At 40.4% G+C, this 17,028-nt stretch overlaps 2 long non-coding RNA genes across 2 annotated transcripts; one reads left to right on the top strand and one right to left on the bottom strand.

Moving 5' to 3' along the window:
- Positions 1-2,322: 2,322 nt before the first annotated feature.
- LOC120792365 lies at positions 2,323-4,151 on the bottom strand. The gene is made up of 4 exons (XR_005707794.1): positions 4,077-4,151; positions 3,574-3,983; positions 3,399-3,500; positions 2,323-2,983 (listed from the first exon to the last, which is right to left on the bottom strand). It is a non-coding gene; the product is annotated as an uncharacterized LOC120792365 (long non-coding RNA).
- An 88-nt stretch (positions 4,152-4,239) lies between these two features.
- Positions 4,240-15,778, top strand: LOC120792404. The gene is made up of 3 exons (XR_005707802.1): positions 4,240-4,350; positions 4,800-5,086; positions 15,700-15,778. It is a non-coding gene; the product is annotated as an uncharacterized LOC120792404 (long non-coding RNA).
- The last annotated feature ends 1,250 nt before the right edge of the window (positions 15,779-17,028 follow it).

Genomic DNA, 17,028 nt, shown 5'->3' with positions numbered 1-17,028 from the left:
AAATAGGTTGTTTTCATCATATGTGATTGAAAAATATTTATAAAAATAAATTAAGGAAGCAATTTCTTTTCTGTACTGTGTTGCTGTAACTGTAGTATTTCCTGTACAACTAAAACGGTGATACATTTTCCCCTCAAAATTATTGTTTCATAATTCTTTGGGGAGGGAATACAGTCATCTTGCTCAACAACATATCTTCTCAAATCAGTTCATGTTTACGAGAGCTTATCTGTCTATGGTGGTGAGAATGATTTTATTAAGTCTTTTAATGGCTATTTTGAATATTTTGTTAAGAAGTGTATGATAAGTCACCAGTAGTCAAGACTTTTTTTGGACATGTGAGTGCCCTGAACGACACATTCACTGGCACCCCTCCCCCTGAGGGAACTGATAGTTTCATTATAACATTTTACATCGATTGTAATAATTTGATTATATTTAGTTTATTTCAACGTCAAAGCACCACTGTGCTGAAGTATAGCCTCAGTAGCCATACGACAGACTGTGGTGGTTGACAGAGTAGGTGGAGACTTTCCACACCTGTGTCTTCCACAGCTGCAGGGTAAACCTTTTGACTTTAGTTTAATTATATTGTTCAAAATCTCTCTCCAACCACCTGATCTTTCTGTGACACTTCCTTCAAGTCATGTGTGAAGGTTTTTTTCCATGTGTGCTCTGCATGAACACACTCATTCACTGTACACCACCTTGATGTGTTTTAACTTTGCTTTAAATTTAGTTAGAGTTTCCTCAGGATCACTGCTTCATGTGTTTAAGCTTTTGTTCCATCCTCAAGCTAAAAATTCACAAGATCTTTTCAGTTGCAAAGTCACAAAACAGGATATTTTCTCAGGTTGTCTTTCCGTCTGCAGACTTGAACCAACCTTGGTCTGGCGTGTTTAAATCTGCAGGTTGCTTGTTTCAAGTGAATAACATCTGTAATCAAATTTAAACACAATGATCACCAAAACCCACCTTGAATAGAGAATATCCTAAAGCACAGATGGTGTAAGCCTCAGAGCGTTCCCCCTGGTTTGTTGACAGGCTGTTGGAGTCCTTGACATTTTGAGGGAAGAATGCAATCCATCTTGATAAACACACCAGTAAAGTAAATATCAGTCAGTGTCACAAAAGTGATCTGTAAAATATTCTCTTCAACACAGTTGAAGCTTTGTGGTTGGAGAATATATTTAGAGGACAGAAATACATGAATAGCCTTCTCTGATGCAACACTCATTGGCCAGTTAAGAAGAAAAGCCATCCCTTTCAAACAATGATGAAATGCATGAGTAGGAGTTGTCTGACTGGACTGCACTGATGAAGTAACACCAGGGAAATACAGTTTATGCAGGCAGGATGTCAGCGAGGCTATCATATTTATAAATCAGAAAGGCTCTTGCAGATGGCAACTGATAATTCATAGAATTAAAACATACAAGTCCACAGCACAAAGCTCATAACATCAACACACTTAAGAAAGCGCAACTAACCTTCTTTAAATCCTTCTAAGCTAGTCACTGTTGCTATGGGATATGATATAGAATAAAAATTATACACCACACTTTCTCTCATTCATACATATTTACCTCAGCCAAGGAGGTTATGTTTTTGCCTGTGTGCGTTTATTTGTCAGCAGGATTACGAAAAAAGTACTGAATCGATTTCCAGCAAACTTGGTGGAGGGATAGCGTATGGGCCAGTGAGAAGCCCATTAAACTAAATCTCTCTCTTTAGTCTGGTGTATGTTGTTTGACGTTGGCCTTGACGGAAGTCTGCGCTCTGAGTGCGATTCTATTTATTAAAATGTTTTGAGATCTGTACATGTAAGGACCCCAAAGTCCACAGAGGCAGTGCTGTTTAACTCTCCAATCAAAACATGAATCTTCTGATTTCAGAATCTTATGATTTCAACTTTGAGGCCAAAATTTCTAAAAGAAATTTTATCAAATGTTTAAAACACTACGGATAAATCAGCTGTACTGGTAAATTACCAAAGGGCTTGGCGAGATAAGAGTGTTCTCTGCGGGGATGAGGATGGATAATGAATGGAAGCTCACCCAGCTGGCAGGTCCTCACAACTCTGTAAACATTGAAGCAAATTTCCAAATGAGTATTTTTGGTAAATCAACCACATATTTGGAATGTTAATGGTTACTTTCCCGCCTGAAAAATAAATATCAAAAGTTGAAACACAAGTGAGCTCTCAAAACAACCATAATAAAACAACTTCCGGACTTTGAATTGGAACAGTACTTGAACTGTGACCACCGTTTCCCAAATCCAAGAGAACATAAGTACAGATAAGAACACAGACTGAGGAAGGCCTAGTGATAATGGTGGAAGATCTACCATCAAGATAATTTATGAAACGACACGTCTTCAATTTCACACAGAAATAAACCAGGGAGCGGTGACTATGTTAAACTGAATCTTTTCACATTGGTTGACAAACAAAATCAAAGTGACGGGAACAGTTTGAGGGGTTATTTGAACAAGAAGTCATCGGTCCAAGGCATTAGCTGTGAGATGAGACTTCTCAAGTCTCAAGGGGAATGCTAGATTGTAGTGCCAATTCTTTGTCCAGAAAATTATCCTCTGCACCAGAATCAACTAGGGCCAGGAGAGGAAGGGAGAGCTGATTAGAACAAAGAGTTGCCTGTATTTGGAGTCTGGGTTTAGAAGGGGCCGCAGGAACAGTCTGACTCACCATTATACCTGCATTGACTGGTGAGACCTGTCTTTTGGCCGTACAGAAACTCACCCGCTCTCATTCTGCACTGTCTCTCAGCCAGAGAAATAAGTGCTCGGCCTAACTGCATGGGTTCCTCCTTAGGGCTTCCTGTTAGTGTGGGACACCTAGGGGTTGAGCTCAGGGAAGAAGAGACTCATCCTCGCAAGAAATGGTGTTGGAGAATGGGAAACTGGAGGCAGTGGAGAACGGCCAGCTCTTTCTCGGCGATGTTCTCACAGGCAATTATCTAGCCTGATAGCAAGGGAAACAAGAGAAGACAGGTTAGTGGGATCATCTTGAGAGAGTAATTCATCCTTTAGCTGCTCACTTAATCCTTTAATAAATACCCCCCAAAGTGCCTCATCATTCCAGCATGAATCCACCACCAGAGTCCAAAATATCCTGGCAGAGATTTAGCAGACAGTTAAAGGCATTTCCTAGTTGGTCAGGATGATCAAAAACAGCTTTCATCTGAGAAACAAAATCCTCATATGAAAGAGTGCTCTCAGATTGATGAGCATTAACAGCTTCAGCCCATGCCAGATCTCTGCCCCTTAACAATCCTGTGACAAAATGTGTCTTAGATTGTTCTGAATGGAAGGTTAATGCCCGCTGATGGAATACGAGGGAGCACTGGAGAAGAAAACCATAGCATCTGTCCAAATACCTAGCGAAGGGTTGTCTGTAGTGTAGGAATCTCTTGGCATGAGAGGGATAGGCAATGAAGCAGGTGGAGGCTTCTGGGGAGATTGTATGGCTGGCGGAGAACCTGTTGAGGTAGGCAGGGTGAGTAGAAACATTAGTAAAGAGACTTGATTTGTTAATTGAGTAATTTGAGTTACCATAGCCTGGTTATTGTCAGAAAGAGTCTGTAGGAGTTTATCACATTGACCGAGAAGGATTCCTTGACTGGACATAGCTCTTTGGATGTTGATTGTATCCTAGTTTGAGTGTACTGGGTCCATGTTGGTGCCAGATTGTTTGGGTAAGATTCAATAAAGACCCAAAAACATAACTCAGACACAGCGACGTTTCCACAGTTCAAAAAGGTTCTTTATGGTAAAAATTTTGTGAAGATGGATTGGGGATGGGCTGGAATGGCTGGAGAGCAGGAAAGGCAGTAGAGCAGCTAACTTAGACAGGGTTGTTGACAGAGGCTGGGCAGACTGCATGCTTGTTCTTGAGCTGGAGCTTGTAGACATGACGGTGAACTGGGTGAAGCCGGAAAACAGGAAGGCATGCAGAGGTGAACCTGAGTCACAGGCAAACAATGGGTAAACTGAGTTCAAAAGACAACACGAGATTACTCAGGCAACGATAACAGAAGTGAGATAAAGCATTGTACCACGTAGATGAACGGATGATTTGGCGAAGAGTGGCGTGATGAGCTGGGATTTAAAAACTGCAGCACCTTGTTGGGTTGATGAGAGTATTAGGTGCACCTGTGGACTGGTGAGAGAAGGAACCGGAAGGCCACGCCCAGCATACACACACACACACACACACACTGGGGACACACAAGAAACACGAGGGAGGGGAGCAAAATAGCAGAAACACAAGGGAGTCAAGGAAAGGCAGAACCGATGCCCTAACATTTCCTGCTTTGTGGACATCTTTCAGTAAGTGGTAATGAAGACTCTGACTGTATTTTTCCAACAGAAAAACAAAAGTCTTTCCATGGTCTTGAACTAAGGTTGTTGTACTTTACATTTATTGTACCAGTTGCCTTTAGATGTTTGCGTTTAGGAAACATCCTTAACTTGTGTCTTGTAACACCTTACTGTTGTCCTAATAGCAATTAACATTAACGATTTAGTTCCAGCAGAGCACAGAATTTGCCCTTGAATCGGCCGATTGGCTCCAGCCGTTTGCAGTATGCTTTTCAATGACTGGCTCATTCACAGTAGTGTAGTAACATCCAATCATATTCATTCAGATGTACATCGCAGACATTATAACCTGACACTTCCTCACCGTTACTCTGATGATCACGCTCATGCAAATTCCATTTGCTATTGCAGCTGACCTGACAGTGTAACTTCTTCTCATTTCAAAAAACTTGATTTAGGAGGGAAGGCCAGTTCATGTTTTCTGCTTGTCCTGCTTGGGCGAAGACTGGACTTGGGCAGATGACAAAGTTTTTGCCATATGGACCCTTGCAGACATACGGATGTGGAAACCAAGAATTGGTGTGCCGCACATCATCTGCTGCCCACTTCCGTGAGGTTTTTCAGTGAGTCTTCAATATGTGATGCCAGCCACATTGATGTTGAGTTTGCTGTCAGACCGCATCCACTCTGTCAGGAGGTGTAATCACTGGATTTCAACTCACCATTACACCTGGGGCTATGCTAGGTATCTGCTGCTGTGCTGCTTGTGCTTTCATTCATTGCAAATGACATGGCAGGTTTTGGCTCAGAACAGGTTGTGTTTCCTTGGCAATGCCAGGAAGCTAGCCATGGCTGCATTGCTGTTGGCTATTTCTTTCTTTCCATTTTGTTCTTGCAGTTCTGATTCAAATTATTTTATATACTATAAATTAAAGTTTAACTAACCCAATACTTAATTTACATGCACACTCATACTAGCTTACAGTACCGAATGTCTTAAGACAAAATCTACAAAATCTAAAACTAAAACACATTTGAAAAGTCATTAGTTTTTGAGTTTGTTCTCCTTTATCTTGCTACCAATGGAAGGGATTCATATTTTCTGTGTGTGTGTGTGTGTGTGTGTGTGTGTGTGTGTGTGTGTGTGTGTGTGTGTGTGTATACTTGTACTTCTGTAGTTGTGATTTTGAGTTATATACACTTACGGGATGAGGAAATTTTGGTCCTCACTTTCTGACACAACTTCTAAGACTTGGTTTTAGGGTAGAATTTGGTTTCGGTTAGGGTTAGGGTGAGGGTTGGGGTTACACATTTAGTTGTGAAGGTAAGGGTATGGGATTAGGGAATGCATTATGTCAAGGAGTGTCCACAAAAGATAGTAGTACAAGTTTGTGCTCCTGCATACATTTGTGTGTGTGTGTGTGTGTGTGTGTGTGTGTGTGTGTGTGTGTGTGTGTGTGTGTGTCTAAACCACATTTGCTGAATGTTCTGGTGAATGTCTGTTTCACTGGGGCAAGCTATTTGCTGCTTTTATGCTGGATCGCCTGTTGATCTACATCACTCCTTTGGTGTGGTATTTAAGACTCAAAAATCATAGTTCACGGTAAGAATAAAAGTTGGTGCCAGCTAATCTAGTGGGTGATGGGTTCCTCCAGGTGAGTTATGAGGTGATGTTTCTACATTTTGTGCTTGCTATCAAAAAATGGAATGCAAATCAGACATTCAAGGCTGTTGGCTCTTGAGTGCCAAGGAGCTTGAAGGGTCAAAGGTGGCACAGTCACTGTTTTGGTTAAGTGGACCTGCTGCTTTGATGTTTGCAGGTAACATTTATTGAGAAGTTTAGGATTTCACTGATGGCGTTGTTGGCCATTATTCCTGTGGCGGTTTGAGGGAAGTGCTGGTTCAGTTCAGTTCACTTGAAATGTACTGTAATGGTAGTATGACAAATTCACTAATAAAGAAATCAACTACAAAAACAAAACACTGGACTGTCCCCTCACATATGACATGGAGCAAACATCAGGAGCAAAATATTTCATATAAAATTCATTCATGTTTGGTTATATCTAGATCACTGAACATGCATTACGTCAAACAATCTGTGTTGCACATATCAGCTGTCACTGTAGACAAAAGCAGAAGAGAGACTCTGCATGTGTTGTAGCATAATCTACATGAGAAAAGACTGCTGCAGCACCTCCTCCTCCCCTTTTCCCCTTCTGCTCTTCACCCTAAACCCCCTCCCCTCCCTGTTGGCTGATAGAGGACTCCACCTGAATGACATTTACAAATTACCCGGCCCAGAGTGCTTGGTCCCCTGACCCATGAGCCTCTGCTCAGCACCCGGAGAGACTTGCCAGCGTTTTGTCATATAATTACTGCAAATCCTCTGAAAGTAGCCCCCCTACATCCACCCTCAACACTACCAGCACTACACACACACACACACACACACACACACACACACACACACACACACACACACACACACACACACACACACACACAGCAGTCCCTTCCCTAGATGTATGCAGACAGATGCATGAAGGTGCACAAGAAGAAACTGGTGGTGTTGAATGTTAATAAGTGATGAGCTGCTATCTGAGTGTCCGTCATCCTGACAGACTGCAGGTCAGGAACCATGTCAGCTGCAAATAAAGCAGAGAAGTAAAAGAATAAAACCCAACAACCATTTGATGGGCAGTGACATGTAGTTCAGGAGTCAAAAACTGCAAAATCTCATATATTATCTCATAGTATGTTAAAACTCAACACTCATTGAGGTTGCTCGGTTCCTGTATTAGGATGACCATACAAATACTGAGTAGGGCCTCCGTTTGCTCTAAAAACAGCCTTAGTTCTTCGTAGCATGGATTCGACAAAATGTTGGAAGTATTCCTTTGAGAATCTGGTCCATGTTGACATGACTGAATCACATAATTTCTGCAGATTTGTCAACTGGACATTCATGATGGAAATCACCCGTTCTACCACATCCCAAAGGTCTTCTACTAGATTCAGATCTGGTCACTGTCAATTCAATTTATTCAATTTTATTTATATAGCGCCAAATCATAACAGAGGTTATCTCAGGGCACTTTTCATATAGAGCAGGTCTAGACCATACTCTTTATAGTTATATTTACAGAGACCCAACATTCCCCTATGAGCAAGCACTTGGTGACAGCGGCAATGAAAAACTCCCTTTTAACAGTTAGAAACCTTGAACAGAACCTGGCTCATGGTGGAAAGCTGACGAATACAATTGGGTATCATCTGCATAACAATGGAAGTTTATGAAGTTTTTCCTAATAATACTGTCTAAAGGAAGCATATATAAGGTACAGAACAGAATCACAGAACCTTGTGGAACTCCATGAATTACTTTTGAGTATATGGAGGATTTAACGTGCACTAACTGAAATCAATCTGATAAATAGGACTTAAACCAGCTTAGAGCGGTTCCTTTAATGCCAATTAAATGTTCCCTTCTCTGTAATAGGATATGATGATCAGTTGTAACAAATGCAGCACTAAGATCTAACAAGACAAGTACAGAGACAAGTCTTTTGTCCGATGCAATTAGAAAGTCATTTGTAACTTTCACCAGTGTTGTCTCTGTCTTATGATGCAATCTAAGTCCTGACTGACAATCCTCAAATAAACTATTATCATGTAAAAAGTCACACAACTGGTTGGCAACAGCTTTCTCGAGGATCTTAGAGAGAAAGGGAAGTTTAGATATGGGTCATAGTTGGCTTAAACATCTGGATCAAGAGTAGGCTTTTTAAGAAGAGGTTTAATTACAGCTGTTTTAAAGGACTGTGGTACGTAGCCTCTTAATAAAGACATATTGATTATATCTAGTAAAGAGGTGCTAACTAAGGGTAAAACTTCCTTAAGCAGCCTAGTTGGGATGGGGTCTAAAAGACAAGTTGATGGTTTAGATGAAGACATTGTTGAAGTTAGTTGGCGAAGGTCAATGGGAGAAAAACTGTCTAAGTATGTATCAGTTTTTACAGCTGTTTGTAAGGTTCCTGTGTTTGAAGATAAATTGTTGATGGTTGAGGCCAGGAGCTGGTGAATTTTGTCTCTAATAGTTAGAATTTTATCATTAAGAAAGCTCATGAAATCATCACTACTTAGAGCCATGGGAATACATGGATCAATGGAGCTATGACTCTCTGTCATCCTGACTACAGTGCTGAAAAAAGAAACTTATGGTTGTTTTTATTTTCTTCTGTTAAAGATGAGTAATAGGCTGCTCTGGCATTACAAAGGGCCTTCCTATATGTTTTAAGAGTATCATGCCAGGCTAAGTGGGATTCTTCCTTTTTGGTAGAACGCCATATCCTTTCAGGTTTTCGCATATTTTGCTTTAATATGTGGGTTTGGGAGTTAAACCATGGAGCTAACCTCCGTTGTTTTATTATCTTCTTTTTTAAAGGGGCAATAGAGGCAAGTGTCATTCTCATTGAGCCTAAAGCACTATCAACAAGATGATCAATTTGGTAGGGACTAAAGTTAGTATATGAGTCCTCTGTTATATTGAAACATGGCAGTGAATTAAGTGCTGATGGAATGAGTTCCTTAAATTTAGCTACAGCGCTATCAGATAGACATCTTGTAAAGACATTTCTGCCTAATAGCGTGTAGTCCACTTATAGGAATTAAAAGGTTGCCAAACCATTGTCCGATAAAAGAGGATTCTGTGGAAAGACCATTAAATGTTCAGTTTCGATGCCATAATTCAGAATGAGGTCGAGGGTGTGGTTAAAACAGTGAGTGGGTTTATTTACATCCTGAGCAAAAGCCAATTGAGTCTAATGATGAGATAAATGCAGTTCTAAGGCTATCATTATCAGCATCCACATGAATATTGAAATGACCTACTATAATAAACTTTTTCTGTATTAAGGACTAAAATTGATAAAAATTCAGAGTATGGGCCAGGAGCGCGGTAACTATAACAAAAAGAATAGGCGTTAAAGTTTTCCATGAAGGATGTGTAAGACTAAGAACCAGGCTTTCCAAGGAGTTATAATTGAGTTTAGATTTAGGGTTGATTATTAGGCTTGAGTTAAAAATGGCTGCAACTCGATCTCCTTGGCTGGTGCCTCGAGGAATGTGAGTATTAATACGACTGGGGGGAGTGGATTCATTTAGGCTAACATATTTGTCATGACACAGGCAGGTTTCAGTGAGACTAAATATATCAATATGATGATCTGATATTAGTTCATTTACTAATACAGCTTTGGATGGGAGCAATTAAATGCTTAAGAGTCCAAATTTAATTCTCCTATTCTGTTGTACTCCTGCAGTGGTGTTCTTAATTTTTATTAGGCTTCTGTGTACAACTCCTCTTCTGTTTATTTTTGAGTTAATTAATTTAGTTGGTCGGGGGGCAGACACAGTCCCTATGGGGGTTTGGGTGGGGGACTGCTGTAATGGAAGCACTGAGAAGCATGTAAGACAGCAGCTCTGCCTCCTGGTCTCAACTCTGGGTTGTCATGGTTATGGTCTACTAATAAACTAAGCTGCTCCATCCAAAGTGGGATGTATGCCTACTCTCCTGATCAGACCAGGTGTTACCCAAAAAGTCCGCCAATTATCTACAGAGCCTACGTCATTTGCTAGACACCACCAAGACACCCAGCATTTGAATGATGACATGCGGCTATACACGTCATCGCTGGTCAGATTAGGCAGGGTCCCAGAGAAAACTATGGAGTCCAACAATGTCTTTGCATGTGTACACACCGAATCAACATTAATTTTTGTAACCTCTGATTGGTGTCGTTACCACCAACCTGAATAACAATCATACTATATGTACGTTTATCCTTAGCCAGCAGTTTCAAATAGGATTCTACGTCACCTGCTCTGGCCCCAGGAATACATCTGACTATGGTCAAAGGTGTCGCTACCTTCATGTTTCTCGAAATAAAGCTGCCAATAACCAGAATTGGTTTCTCTGGTTATTGCCTATTGGGTGTGTCGCTGAGTGGGGAGTATCACTTTGAAACATGAACTGGTTGGTGAACCATGGGCGTCTGCTTAGGGCATCGATTCTTGTTACGGACAGTCACCTAGCTGCCCTGGCTTCCTTTCCTGCTCGGGAGCTGCTGGGGGGAAAGTAGGAGCTACGGTGGGTCAGCTTGCACTGGCTACTGGGGGCTGGCTTACTACCACGTCTAACAAATTGGTTTCCATGGTGCAGAGCTGTGCTTCCAATTCACTGCCTTGCATCCATCACTGCAAATAAGCTACATTTATTACATGTACCATTATCGCTAAAGGAGGCAGAGTTGTAACTAAACAAGTCACACCGAGCAAGAGAGAGCAGGAGACTGAGAAGGAGAGACAGAAGCCATCGCTAACTGCTAAGCTAAAGTAACTGGCTGATCTGAAAAGCGTGTAAACAACTGTGAAGTAGCGAGAAAATTGCTAAAAGAAGGAGAGAGCTAAGGGTGCTTAAGCAGAACTAATGTAGATTTTAATGCACAGCTGGTAATTAGCTGCTGTAATGAAGAAAATAGCTAAATTAACTGAGTAGAGGCAGAGCAGCAAAACTTGCTACCATTCACACAGACGCCAGCAACTGGAAATGACACAATATGCTTACCTCAGTATGACACAGGGTATGGAAGTCAGAGAGTACTGATCAACCTCAGCCAGATTCATCAGACCAGGTTACATATTTCCAGTCTTCAAATGTCCAGTTTTGGTGAGCCTGTGTGAACTGCAGCCTCAGATTTCTCTTCTTGGATGACAGCAGTGGAACCCAAAATGGTCTTCTGCAGTTGTAGCCCATCCACCTCAAAGTTGGACATGCTTTGCATTCTGAGATGCTTTTCTGCTCAATTGTAAAAGGAGGTTATCTGAGTTACCATAGACTTTCTGTCGGCTCAAACCCGTCTGGCCATTCTCCTCTGACCTCTCTTATCAACAAGACCTTTCTGTCAACAGAACTGCCGCTCAATGGATGTTGTTTTTGGCACCATTCTGAGTAAACTCTAGATATTTTTGTGCATGACAATTCCAGGAGATCAGCAGTTTAAGAAATACTCAAACTAGCCTGTCTGACACCAACAATCATGCCACAATTGAAGTCACTAAGATCACATTTTTTCCCCTTTCTGTTTGATGTGAATATTAACTGAAGCTCCTGACCTGTATCTGCATAGTTTTATGGATTGCACCACCGCCACATGATTGGCTAATTGGATAATTCCATGAATAAGGAGGTATACAGGTGTTCCTAATAAAGAGGTCATTGACTGTATAATCGCATTAAAGTCTAACTGTGGCACAATATTTACATATATTAAGCATTTGACAACCACTTGAACAACATTTAACAAAAGTAAGCAGACAAACTGAGGAAAAGTGACAATGTCAAATCCATGATCAAAATTTAAGCAAAAGAAGCAGCAAGAATCAGCAGCAACTAAAAGGCATACTATATATTACAGTAGCATCTGGGTGAATTGGAGACTCACCACATGGCAAAATGGTGCAACGAAAAGATGTTAAAAATTAAACAAGGTTATACAAAAATCTACAAGCAAAGCAGACACAGAAGACAAAACTGCTAAACATCAAATTTATTTGATGAACCGGCCCATCTTGAAACTTGAAAATGTTTAAGCCCTCTAACAGAGAGGCCACTTGTACACACCTCTCCAGTGTGAGTTGGGTTTGGCTATACTGTAATTCATAGGCAGCGAAATTTCTAGAAATAGTAATTTTGTTACCATTCCTGTTAGACTTGAGTCTTGACTTGGTTGAAGGTACAGTCCAGAACTGAGCTGAGACTTGGCATTATAATGTATTATTTTATTTCAGATTAATATGTAAAAGAACAGTGCCCGAAGAACAAAAAAATTGTGACTGTCCAAACACTCAGAGTCTAGACTGTAACAGTCAACACTGTAACATGTTACTTAAAAAATGTCTTGTCAATCTTTTCTCCATAATAAGTAATATACTAGCTAATATTTACCTTTTTTACTTGAAGCAATACAGAGTACTGGCCACTGTAGCACAACAGTTTTTGTAAGAAAAGAACCTGTGGGGAACCAGGGAATGTAAGAAATGTAAGAAACACGAGCAATCAGATGATAATGCAAGTTGTAAACAAACCCTCAGGTTACCCAAACTTATTGGAAGAGAGAACAGAGACAGATTGTGACTGAATTATACTATAATGGCTCTGCGTAATGAAGACAATGCACTATCCACTTCAAAGAACCAGAAGAACTTGTGTGTGTACTTACTGAAGGCTATACACTTTCCATCATACAGATTTCTAATGATATGAAAAAGATGAATTCTATTCCATATACACAACTTTTAAGGATCTAATCATGTATTGCATGCATCATTTCAGTGATAGCTGGATGTTAACTGAATGAATATATACATTGTTCATACAAAACAAGAAATCAATTTGAGAAATTACTGCTAGTATCTAGCTATCAGTGACTCTTAGCTGCAATTGTTAAACTCTCTCTTTCAGTCTCCCTCTTTTAGTCAGTCTCTTCCTCTCTCCTCCCCTCCCTCGCTGTGTGTGTTCAGGACCATTTGTGTGTTATGTTTGCTTGTTGGTGGCTCCCTTGATGCACACAAGCACAAAAATGAAAAGAATAATCTAATTGAACAACTTTAAAGCATGTAGCCGATTTCATGTAGTCCGTTGTAACGACCCTCAATTCCTGTTCTTACCCAGCCAAGCATGAAGGTCAGTTGCCTGCCATCGACAACATGGACAAAATGTAAAATCAGGCTCTCCCTCCTTCGCTCTACTCCCTTCATTCCCTTGGCGTCTCAACCATCTTTCTTCTCTTCTTGAGCATTGATCCCAGGCCTAATCCATGCATAAACACATCCACAGACAGCTGGGTTTAAGTGTGTGTGTGTGTGTGTGTGTGTGTGTGTGTGTATGTGTGTGTGTGTGTGTGTGTGTGTGTTCATATCAGGGTTGGATCATTGTGTTTTTTGGAGGCAGGTATGAATTTTTGGTTTAGCCGATATATTTTTTGTTAAATCATGTTAAATCACTTGTTTTTGACCTTATAAACACAGATGTGTGCCTTTCTAAACTGTGTCCAATCAATTAAGTTTACCACAGATGGACTCCAGTCAAGTTCTAGACACATCTCAAGTATAATTAAAGCTAACAGGTTGCATCTTTCCGCAGTTCGGAGTGCCACAGCAAAGGGTATGATACTTTTGTAAATTAGAGATTTCAGTTTTTGATTTTAAGTAAATTTGCAACAATTAAAAAAATAATGTTTTCACTTTGTCATCACTAACTGTAGATTGATGGGCTAATATGGCAATTTTATCCAATTAAATCTACAAAACAATACAATATGCAAAAACTTTAAGAAGCCACTATATGTACTACCTGCATTGTTTTATGGAATCTGAACCTAAACAGCTTTGTGAAACCCGCTCAAAACTATGTTAGCATTAAAAGCTGTTTACTTCCCAGTTGTTGCGATTTCAGCATCAAACTTAATTCCTTTACTCACCAAGAGCTGTCTCCAGCAATAGACAGCAATGCCAATGATAACTCTTGATTTGCTTCTATTTTTATCACTTCATTTCTTTGCCAGTGAATGTGGTTTCTTGCCAGGTGGTGGTGGTGATAATGGTTGTTTGCGAAGAGCTTCAGCCATCACTGCATTTACTGTTCAGTACCTTCAACATGATTGACAATAGTTTAGAATACGCCCTCTAGGCAGTGCTGCTTCATCCTTTCATGTTTGACCAAGGGCAGACTGGACGCTACAATGACTCACTATCACCTCTTGAGGTACAAAATGGTATTACTAGATTACTAGAAGGGACAGGCCAGGGCTAGCTGGTTAGCATGCTAACTTTAGTAGAAACTGTATCTCTCCAACACAATACAATGCATTCAAAAAGTATTCAGAGCGCTTCACTTTTTTCACATTTTGTTATGTTGCAGCCTTATGCTAAAATCATTTCAATTCATTTTTCACTCATCATTCTACACTCAATCCCCCATTATGAGAAAGTGAAAACAGATTTTTAGAAATTTTTGCACATTTATTAAAAAGAGAAAACTGAAATAACACATTGACATAATTATTCAGACCCTTTGCTATGACATTTGAAATTTAGCTCAGGTGCCTCCCATTTTCCTTGATATTCTTTGAGATGTGTCTACACCTTGATTGGAGTTCACCTGTGGTAAATTCAACTGATTGAAAATGACTTGAAAAGGCACACACCTGTCTATATAAGGTCTCACAGTTAAAAATGCATATCATAGCAAAAACCAAGACATGAGGTCTGCCTGAGCTCAGAGACAGGATTGTGTTGAGGCACAATGGAAGAAGTTTGGAACAACCAGGACTCTTCCTAGATTCTTCCTGTGTGGAGATGGGAGAAACTTCCAGATGTACAGCCATCACTGCAGCACTCCACTGATCATGGCCAGACAGAAGCCTCTCCTCAGTAAAAGACACATAAGGCTGCATGGAGTTTGCAAAAAAGCACCTTAAGTAATCTCAGGCTGTTAGAAACAAGATTCTCTGGTCTGATGAAAACAAGATTGAACTGTTTGGCCTCAATTCTATGTGTCACATATTTGAAAGAAACCAGGCACTTTTCATCACCTGCCCAATATAATCCCAATGGTGGAGCATGGTGGTGGAAGCATCATGCTGCCAGCCAAAATCCAGGTGTGCAATGCTTGCCTTGTCATACACAAGAATACACGATGTAACCTCTTGCCAAAGGTGCCTCAACTAAGTACTGAGCAAAGGGTCTGGTACTTATGTCAATGGGATATTTCAGTTTTCCTTTTTAATACATTTGCAAAAAAAAATTTAAATTCTGTTTTTGTGTAGTCATTATGGGGTTATGAGACTGATGAGGGAAAAAAATGAATTTAAATCATTTTAGCATAAGGCTGCAACATATAATGTGGAAAAAGTGAAGGGGTCTGAATACTTTCTGAAAGCACTGTACATAGACATCTTTGACATAATGTCAACACTATTATTTCTTGTGTTATTTCTTTGAATGTTTAAAGCTAAAATATGTATCTAACACTTTTGGAAATAAAGGATTTTTTTCTTGCACGAATCAGAGTGTATAGAGGGTGATGTCCATTGGTCTGTCCTATAATTTGGTCCACAGCAAGACAGCTCAACAACTATTGACCAGATTTAAATAACCCCTACAGGGGACATTCACGGTCCACAGTTGACAAATCATGTTTTGTTGACCTGATGGCATAATTTTTTGTTTTTACATAAGAAATCCAATACAATGGACAGTGATAAAATAATACTTTTTCTTCCCTTCCTTCCTCAGGTTAGAATGTCAACTATTGCACACAAGTTGTATCTCATAACCTAATGGAGAGATTGCTAATAAATTTGCTGAGTACAACAAACCCTTTTGATTTTTTGATTTTAAATGTAAGGTCCACTTATTTGTCTGTTATTTGTTGTGTTATATTTTTTTGAATGTTTTAAACTAAAATACACATATATAGCAACTTTACAATATTTATCAAGAATAGCTCTCCATGCTCAAGTGTCATTATGATGTTTATTCCAGCCAACACTTTTTCTTCTGGCAGTGTAGGGTTATTAACGTTCTGTTTCTATGGTCCCCTTAGGACTTGTAGTTTATTTTTTTCAATCCATTATCTCATGTTGTTAAGGGTCACCTCTAGCCCTGTGTGGGACTGTCTCTTCCACCGCATGGAAGACCCTGATTATTCCCATTCAAAGCTCAGTGTAGAACCTGTACACTGCTATTTATATTATTTAGGTGGAGGTTAACCAGATTTACCAGCATTTACCAAACCAACCTATTAGTCTTCATCCACGAAATCTTCACACACTAAAAGCACAGATATCAATAAAACATAAATCACATTTTTGTGGGTAGTCTAAGTTTGTTTTTTTGTTTAGTGTGAAATGCGCTCATTGTTGTCTCCTCTAGTCTATGGTGGAAAAAAACACCCACTATAATGGCAGAACTCACCAACCACAGTTGCAGGGGATGTTTTCTGAGCCTGTTCTATGAGGAAGAAGGGCAGCATTAGTTGTTTCAGCAAGTGCTCAGAAATGACATACAGCTATAAGTGTAAGTTTGGGCACGCCTCGACAAATTACATTTTCTGTTGATTTAGAAGTGAAAAATCTCCCTGTGATCCTGGGAGCTGTGTTGTCGGGGGCCCCAGCCACTGGTAGGGTCCAAGGCAAATTGGTCTAGGGGAGAGGCCAGACTAACAGTGATCCATGATGACCAGAGGATGGGCAAATGTCTGGGCTGCGTCACCTCGCCTGGATCAGTGAAACTGGAGTTGGAAGCGAGGTGGAGCAGTATCAACTTGATATAGTTCGGCTGGGAATGTCTGGTGGAGGCCCCTGTCCGTGAGGTCTTTAACTCCCACCTCCGGAAGAACTTTCCATGCAGCCCGGTGGGGAGACTGGGGACATGGAATCTGGGTGGGCCATGATCAAAGCCTCCACTATGGAAGCGACTGTTTGGGGTTTTGATTGGAAAGTGTGGGAGGAGTTCAGGGAGGCCATGGAGACAGACTTTTGGTTGGCTTAAAGGAAGTTTTGGAAAACCATCCGGCGTCTCAGAAAGGGAAAGCACTGCTTGGCTCAGGCTGTTTTCAGCAGG

The sequence above is a fragment of the Xiphias gladius genome, chromosome 7 (genome assembly GCF_016859285.1).
Source record: "Xiphias gladius isolate SHS-SW01 ecotype Sanya breed wild chromosome 7, ASM1685928v1, whole genome shotgun sequence".
Taxonomy (NCBI): domain Eukaryota; kingdom Metazoa; phylum Chordata; class Actinopteri; order Istiophoriformes; family Xiphiidae; genus Xiphias; species Xiphias gladius.
This window is presented reverse-complemented; position numbering and strand designations above follow the sequence as displayed.